Genomic DNA, 8,992 nt, shown 5'->3' on the forward strand with positions numbered 1-8,992 from the left:
TGAACCTGCACCCACTGCATTGGAAGGTGAAGTCTTAACTGCTGGACCTCCAAGGGAAGTCCCCCATGACTGACTTTTGCAAGCCTTTTCTTCTCTCTGAGCCTCAGTTTCCCTGTCTGTACAATGGGGATGTCTGTTATTCCTGGAATAACTCCAAACATCACTCAACTGCTGGGAATCTCAAACAGGACAAGAAGTGTTCTGAATGCCACTAAAAAGAGCAAACTATCTCTGTGTTCCCTGCAGTGGCCACCCCAGGGCCATGAACAGATCAAGTGCTTAGTACATGTCAGTGGAAATGGGCGGAGACAGGTGGACCTAGGTTCAAATGTGTATGACCTTGAACCAGTAGTTTCTCTCGGAGTCCCAGAGTCTCGTGTTTCAAAAGCAGGATAATGATGGTGCTTGCCTCAGAAGGCTGCTGCAGGGATTAAATGGGATCAGAAGCATACAGTGGTAACACTTATTAATAAAGTTCCTTGTGAATCAAAAAAGAGGTGAGTAAAACCAAGTCCATGCCCTCAAGACATAACAGTTGTGGCGAATAGGATTCACCTCTTTTGAGCCACCTCCAATTGTTTGGCAGGGGCTGCCCTAGAGTGCTGATTAGAAAAACCAGATCTACTCCCAATGAAAAAGGGATTGCCATGGGATGGTGGGTGGGTGGGGAATGTGGCAGCTGGTGTACAGTGCATATGCTGACCCCTAAACTGGTGAGAGAGAAAGACACACAGGCAAAGAACTCTGATACAAGGCAAGCGACTTGTTTGGGGAAGGTAGAATCAGAAGCCATTCACCAAGCCTGTGGCATTCAAGCCAGGCTTTGAAGGGCGTATGGACAGGAAGGTCGCTCCAGGCAGAGGGAACAGCGTGAACACTCAGTGCCTGAGATGCGACACTTTTGGCTACCAAGAATAGACTATCTGATCAAAAGTGGCTTAGACATAAGGGAAATTTATTATCTCCCAAGACAAAGCCCAATGGTAAGTGATTTTAGGGCTGGTTAATTGAGCAGCTCAAAAATGGCATCAAGTTCCTTACATCTTCTGCTTTGCTGGTGTTATAGGCTGAATTGTGTCCCCCCCCCCAAAAAAAAATTTATTTGTTGAAGCCCGCACACCCAGTACCTCAGAATGTGGCTGTTTGGGGAGAGAAGACCTTTAAAGAGGTGATTAAGTTAAAATGAGGCCATAGTGTGGGTTCTAATCTAATTTGATTGGTGTCCTTATAAGACGAAATTTGAACACACAGACACCAGGGGCGTGCACACACAGAGGAAAGACCACCTAAGGACACAGTGAGAATGCTGCCATTGGCAAGCCAAGGAGACAGCCTCAGAAGAAACCCGTCCTGCTGACACCTTGATCTTGGACTTCTAGCCTCCAGAACTGTGAAAAAATAAATTTCTGTTAAGTCACCCAGTCTGTGGTATTTTGTTACGGGAGCCCTAGCAAACTAACACAGCTGGCAAGAGGGCTGTAGCAGTTGTAGGACCAATACAGACATGATACTACTCATCATTATTCTGGTTTTGATGCTATCAACCCTTGATGAGGCCAAGGGTTTCCCCTTCTTGTGTGTCTTTTTATCGAGAAGGAAAACCTTTCCCAGAGATTCTTCAGAAGACTTCCCTTAGGAATCTAGGGGTCAGATGTATTAGCCAGGATATATTTCAGCTCTAACAAAGACCCAAATAACAGTGGCTTAAACGTGATAGAAGTTGATCTCTTCCACCACATAAGCAGTCCAGGGCAGGTATAGCAGCTGCATGTGTCCAGGACCTAGGGGCTTCCTGTCTCGCTGCTCCACCAGGCTAGGGTTTTGCTTTCAACTTCAAGTTGGCTCTCCACACAGCTGCAGTCAAGCCAGTAGGAAGGGTAAACTGAGCCAGAGGAGAGCACAGCTCCTCCCTCTAAAGGGATGACCTGGAAGCAGCACAAAGTTCTACTGCTCATATCCCATTGACCGGAACTCGTTTCCATGGAAACGCCTAATTGCAAAGGAGGCTGGGAAATAGTCTTCTATTCTGAGTGGCCATGTGCCCAGCTAATAATTCCTTTATAGAAAAAGGGGGGGCATGGATACTGGGGGACATACAGCAGTCTCTGCCTCACAGAATTGGGTCACATGGCCCTGCCCCCACCAATCCTGTCAGGGGAATTATCTTGGACCAATGGTTCTCAAACTTGGGTGTGCCTCAGAATCCCCGGGAAGGCTTATAAAAACATGGTGCTCCCCACCCACACAATGGCTGATTCAGTAGGTCTGGGGTGGGCTCTGAGCATCAGCATTTCTAACAAATTTCCTGGTGATGCTGCTCTGGGGACCACACTTTGAGAACTACTGTCTTGCCTCCTAAGGCCAGGTAGGGGCTACATTCCCTGAGCACTTGGGCTGGGGGCTCCTAGGAAATGGGGCTCTACCTGTATGAGAGAATGGTGAGAAAGGGCATTGGGTGGCAACCAGGAGAACCTCACAGAAACAGGAAGATGGTGGTTTAGAGAAGCTATGAGGTCTAGGTGGGGTGATGTTGGAGGTGAGGATTAAGAGGTATTTTGGGTCCAGGTTGTGAAAAGTCAGCATCTTGCCTACTAAAGAATGTCACCAGCCATCTGGCTCTACAAGAATTGAGTCATTAGGCACTGCAGTCACTGACCTTTAACACACCCTGAAAGGAGATCAGGAATGAGGCACTCTGTGCTCTGGGAAAACTGGCAGAACAGACCTTCAGATAGTTACACATTTTCAGGAGAAATTTTTTATGCACCTGGATTCTTGCATCTTCCCATACTTCGAAAAGCACTAAAACCATTAACTAAGATATCTGTTCCTTGAGACTAGCAGCAACACTCTACCGAGATGTGTGCTTGGTTGCACGTACCTCCCCTTCACCAAAATCACATATATACTGATGTCCCCCCTTACCTCTTCGGGACAGTTTCTCAGAGCTAGCTAAGAGGCAGTCTCCCAGGCTATAGTCCTCAATAAGACTCTTTTTCTTTTTTTGTTTTAAAGTTTATTTATTTATTTTAGGCTGCGTCGGGTCTTTGTTGCTGCGGGAGGGCTCCCTCCAGCTGCGGCAAGCAGGGGCTACTCTTCTCTGCGGTGCGCAGGCCTCTCACTGCGGTGGCCTCTCGTTGCGGAGCACGGGTTCCAGGCATGCGGGCCCCAGCAGTCGTGGCTCGTGGGCTCCAGAGCGCAGGCTCAGCAGTTGTGGTGCACGGGCCTAATTGCTCCGCGGCATGTGGGATCCTCCCAGACCAGGGCTTGAACCCGTGTCCCCTGCATTGGCAGGCAGATTCCCAACCACTGCGCCACCAGGGAAGGGAAGCCCCTCAGTAAGGCTCCTGACTCACAGCTTTTACCTTGTGCGTTTTTTCAAAGTTGACAATCTTTATTCTGAAGGCCCTGGGGAGCCATGGGAGATTGTAAAGCCAGGAAATGTCATGGGCACATTTGGGGGAGGAAACATTAAAGCAATGGTCCTCAAAGTGAGGTTCTTAGACCCCCTTGTATTAGATCCTCTGGAGAGCCTTTAAAATTCATATTCCCAGGCATGCTCTATCCCCCACCTCCAGTTATGGGGATAGAAATCTGCATTTTAAATAACCCCCCTCTACCTCAGGTAATTCTGATGCATTTTGAAGTTTGAGAACCACTGGTTTAGAGGGTGGAAACCCTGGAGGTAGGGAGATCTCTTAGGGGCAATGCCCTCTAGAACGTAAGCTCCAGGAGGGCAGCGATCATGACTGTTTTATATCTTTCTTATTCACTGTGTCTTAGAAGAGTGCCTGGCACGTAGTAGGTACTCAATAAACATTTGTTTTAGCGGCATTAGGAACTTTGGTCTAGGTCCTGACTTTGCCACGGATTCATTCTGTGACCTCTAGCAAGTCTGTCCCCAGTCCCTTTTTTCCCTTACCTGTAAAACGAGGAGTTTGGAGAAAATCCCTAAATTTTTGTCCCCACCCACCATTCTGATTGAGTGATTGAGGTTCTGTCCAATCAACAGGGAGCTTTATGCGCTGTGGTCCTCTTCCAGCCAAATGCCTTTGTCTCTTAATGGAGCCACAGGAGCCGCAGGGGTGTGGCAGAGGGTATCCTTTCTCCCCGCACCCTCCTTCCTCATCTTCTTTCTCTGGCGCAGAATAGCCAAAACAATAAGACGCAAACAGCACGTACTGAAATGACTTTTAATATCTCATGTTGCAGCAAAATTAAAAATATACAAAAAGTTTGTGGTGTACAAAAGAGTCTCAGTACAGAAGTCCCAGCTTGGGGTCCCCACCCCCTCCTGGGGGAAGGGCAGAGGGGTGAGTGGGGTCGGGACTGAGGATGGCACAGATGCAGTAAATACCAGAAGGTGGGATCGGGATTGGAAACACAATTGGGCAGGGGTGGGGGCCGACTAGGGAGGGAAGAAAGAATCTGGATGAGAGAATCACCCGGAATTGTGCTGAGGGAGGGAAGTTAGCCCCTTGGGCATGGCTAGTGGTTCCTGGAGTTGGAGAAAAAGTGGAAGAGGGGGCATCAGAGCTGGGGGTGTTCTGGTGGGACCCCGAAGAACCTGGGCTCTGATCCCACCCTCCCAACTCACTGTGTGACCTTCCGCTGGCCACCTCTTCTGGGCCTTCCCATTCAGAAGGGGAAGGATGATTCAACAGACGCTGGATGATTAAACCACTGATTCCTAACTTCGGGTCCCAGAGGCAAGAATGGGGCCCACAGGTGCTCTTGAGAATTATGTGTTAAATAACAACAGAATACAGATATTCCCCCCACCTTTAAGCCCTAGAAGCTAACTCAAGGCCTTGGAAGCATTTATCTGCAATCAGAAGCTCAGTTTGAGTTAATTTAATGTGGGAAAATTAATTATCCTTCAAGAAGTGAGGCTAGTTTTGGAGAAAAATCTCCCAAACTATAGGATCTTCAGGGGTGAAAATAATAAGGGGGGATCTGGGAATCATTCAGGTCCCTTCCAGCTAGTTTATGACTGGTTCACAAAAGACAGTGGGTTTGGGGGGCTGTTCAGATGGGGTCCCTCCAAGTGTGGTTGTTTAGCCAACCAAATGGAGACAGGCCTGGTTTGGAGTCTGGGATTTGGGTGAGAGGGAGATGGAAGAATATCCTTTTCCTACCTAGTGCCTTTCTCACCCCCTTAGCCTCAAGCTACCCTCCACTCTGGGATTACTGCAGGTGCCCCAGGGCCCACCCCCCTTCAGCCTGGCCTGGGGGTGCCCTTAACGACGATTGTGCATAGAATAAAGGCCAGGATTGCTAGGGAGAAGGCAGCCCCCTTCTTGCTGGGAGAAGGGAAGGGTAGAGGAAGCCGGGCACAGCAGGTCCACACCCCACCCACACACACATACCGGGGAGTTTTCTGCTTCCAGGAACCAGGCCATCCCTAGATCAGGCCTTCCTCTCCCACTTCCACAATTTCCTGCTGTTCCTCCCCTCGCCTCTACCTGCAGCAACCAAGAACCCGGGAATGTCCTAGCCCCTCCCCAACCAGAAGGGCACTTTAGAGTCTTTCCCCCCCAGCCCCAGGGTCTCAGAAGCCCCTCTGGTTGGGAAGGGGGACCGCAGACCCCATCCCCACTGCTGCCCACGTAGCTTGGCACTCACTTCATCTCTTTCACTGAGACATTACAAAGAACGGAAGTACAGAAATTGATAGCTTCTCCCCCTGTGGGCCATATCTGGGAGGGAGCCATCCTCAGAGTGCCAAAGGGTGGCATGGCCCAGCACAGGATGGGGCAGTTGGGTCCTGGCTTTCAGTCCTCTGCCTGTACCTGAACTCTCCCCCTACCCAGTGCAGGTTCCTCCTACTTGGGGGCCCCCAAACTGGAGAAGACCCCAGTCCTTACACTGCCCCCTGTCAGTCACTGGAGGGGCCTGCAGCCCTTATCAGATGATGGTTCCCAAGCCAGGGACCTCGTGGATGCCCAGACCTCCCTGGCCTTTTCAGTCGAGAGGGCGGGGGGCCAGTTCTCAGGTGGCCAGGCCATGGGGGTTTAGGGTTGGACTAGAAAAGTCTCAAAGGGGTTTCCAGACTCTTCAAGGCTTCCCAGAACCTTATTAACATTTTGAACCAGAGGTTTCAAACTGGTGGCTCACGGTCAAATATGAGTGTTTAGTTTGGCCCGCACTGGATTTTTCAAAAATTTGAACTTTAGTGGCTGTAGGCAGGGCACGTACTCTCCGGTTTGTCAGAGTCCCCACCGCTCTTTATTGTCTAGCACCTCTACTGCTCTTATTTTCATTAACTGGAGGCATTTGAATTTGCAACCCATGCACTCAGAAACCTTCTCCCCACTGCCTGAGGTTTCAGTGAATTCCCAGGCCAGGTGATCTCCAAGGGACCTGTGGGACTTTAGCCCTTAGGAGGGCACTGGGGCTGCCAGGCAAGACCTTCCCTCCCTGGATACTCCTAGCCCTGTTGGCCCTGACCCTGAGACCTGGACCAGGCCTTGCCCTCCCTGCCCTCCGCTTTCTTCAACTCTCATGGGTGACACTCCTCTGCAGGACACAGGTGTAGCAGGGAACTGGCTTGGGGTAAGGCAGATTTGGGGGAGATACGAGGATAAGGCAGATGAAAGGAGAGGACCAAGGAAGGCTTCCTTGTCGGGGAGCCCCCTTCTGGGGAGGGGTGGAGGTCTGTGCTGTCCAACCAGGTGATAGTTACAAGGCACGTGGAACATCAGTGCGTGGGGGTGCGATGAGGGCTGTGTGCTGCCTGGAGAGGTTTGGGGAGCACAGGCGGCAGCCTGGGGCATCAGTTCCAAAAAACCGGGAGACAGACGTCTGCCCTGGGAATGGGGACACGGTCTCCTAGGGGTTGAGATACTGACAGCATGGCAGGGCCTGACATATTTGGTACCTAGAGCATCCTGTTCTCTTCTCTCCCTGGCAAAATTAAGATGGACCCAACTACCTCTCATCCCCAGGAAAAGCCTAACTCTGCCACAACTTCCTGTGTGATCTTGGGCAAGTCCCTGGCCCTCTCTGTGCCTCCATTTCTTCTTTATAGTGGATGTGGAGGGTAGGTGGCTTAAGGGACACTAAGGGCCCCTCTGGGCTGTGAACCTTCTCTCACTGCAAGGACGCTGTAGGGATTCTGGGAAGGGCTGAGCAGCCAGGCTAGGGTGGAAGACAGGGAATGGGGAGCAGGAGGCAGGGACCCAGGGTGTCCAGTTCTGGCAGGGAAGAGAGACTGGCTGAGGTAGATTGTGTCACAGAAAGGAAACTAAAACCGCTTGAATGGGATGGTGCCCCTTCCGTACTCTGACTCCTCCATCCCAGTGAAACAAGGGGACCAGCAGGGACAAGATGAAGTAAGGGACAGGCCAGCAGAGAGAGGGACCTCAGGCCTGGGAGGGATGGGGTCCTGAGCTCCTAGGTGTGGAGGGAGGGGGCAGTCCTTAAGGGGCTGAGCTCTTTCCAGAGGGTGAGACGCAGAAGGTGCCTGTAGCCCTCTCCTCGGGCCCTTTGACTATGACCGTTTCTGGTGTTCAGGTGTCCTTGCAGGCAGAGGCCTTTAGGGAAGGTTTTGTGGGATTGCGAAGATGTGGGGTGGAGGTGGAGTAAAGTCCAAAAATGAGCCTCAAGCCACGCCTCAGCACTGCCTGCTCGCCCCTACTCTCTGGTTCTCTGGGCAGCTCCTGGAGCTATCAGGACTCCCAACTCCCAGGGAGGATATTTTTAACTTTTCTTTCAAGGATGCTGGGGAATGGGGCAGCCAGATGGACCATTCTAGGGCGCTGGGGAATAAAATAACTCGCCAAGGCTGACCCTTATGTCCCCTCTCTGAGCCTGTTTCCTCGTCTGTAAGACGGATTGATAACACCTCTGTTGTAGGCAGGGGAGAGTTTAAGTGAAACAATCCAGGGTGAAAACTCCTGGCAGTCAACCCAGGAGAAACGGTCGGTTGGATCTGGGTCCACATCCTCAATGCTTCCATCTCACAAAGGGCCATGGAATTTGGTCTCTGGAAACAGATGGACAGAGGATAAAGAGGATGGGGGAACACACCAGAGGGAGTCTGGGTCAGCCTTGGGCTTCTCCTACCCCTCACCACCTTGAGGCCTGGTTCCTGAGGCATCTTAGGGATCAGGGAAGTAGAAGAAAGAAAGAAGGGAAAACACTCTCTGTGTGTTGACAGGAGGCATGCACACACCATCTCGGCCTGGGCGGGTGTCTGTGCAGTCACCTGTGGTGCTGGGGGGTGAGGTGACTTGTGTCACAGCGGTGATGTGTGCTTTTGTGTGTGTGTGTGTATGTGCAGTCCTGCCTCCTCTGCCTTTGGAGCCACCCTGCACCGTGAGTGTGGCCCTCTCCCAGCATCCTTAGCAAAGCCACTATCACCTTTCACATTCTGATGGAACAGCCAGGAATCTAGGACCTTGTGAGACTAGCTGCCACTCTGGGCCTCAGTTCCTATCTGTAACCCAAGGGAGGCTGAACCAGAAAGGGCTAAGTGCCCCTCTAATTTGCATAGTTTGCCCCTCTAATTCTCATGTCCACTTCACCCCAGCCCAGGTCTGCATCTGTCCTTAATATCGCCTGCTGAGCCCTTGCAGTGAATGCACCTTAGTAGGCATGCAGGGCGGGGAGGAATTTGTGGGGAGGGGTTCCAAGCTTCGCCTAGAGGCTCTGTCCCCTCACCCCACAGAACTGCCTACTTCTCAGCTCCCATACCCCCCATGCTATCCAGGACTCGTTGTCCCAGGTGGAGAGAAAGGGCGCTGGGTGAATGGTCCCAAGGATGCCCTGGCATGTTTGGACCATGGGAATGAACCACGGGTCCTGGAGGGTTGTCAGATCTGAGGCAAAACAAGTCAGTTTTACAGCTGCAGCCCCAGGGAGCTGCATCTGCAAGGTGGCTAAGAGCCAAGATTCATGTCATGTCCCCAGAGCTAATTTTCTCCAGCTGGAAACCAGTTGGCAGTTGAAATGTCTCAGGGGTTCTGAGGACAGTTTCTCCTCGGGAAGG

This window comes from Balaenoptera ricei, chromosome 15, assembly GCF_028023285.1.
Source record: "Balaenoptera ricei isolate mBalRic1 chromosome 15, mBalRic1.hap2, whole genome shotgun sequence".
Classification (NCBI taxonomy): Eukaryota; Metazoa; Chordata; class Mammalia; order Artiodactyla; family Balaenopteridae; genus Balaenoptera; species Balaenoptera ricei.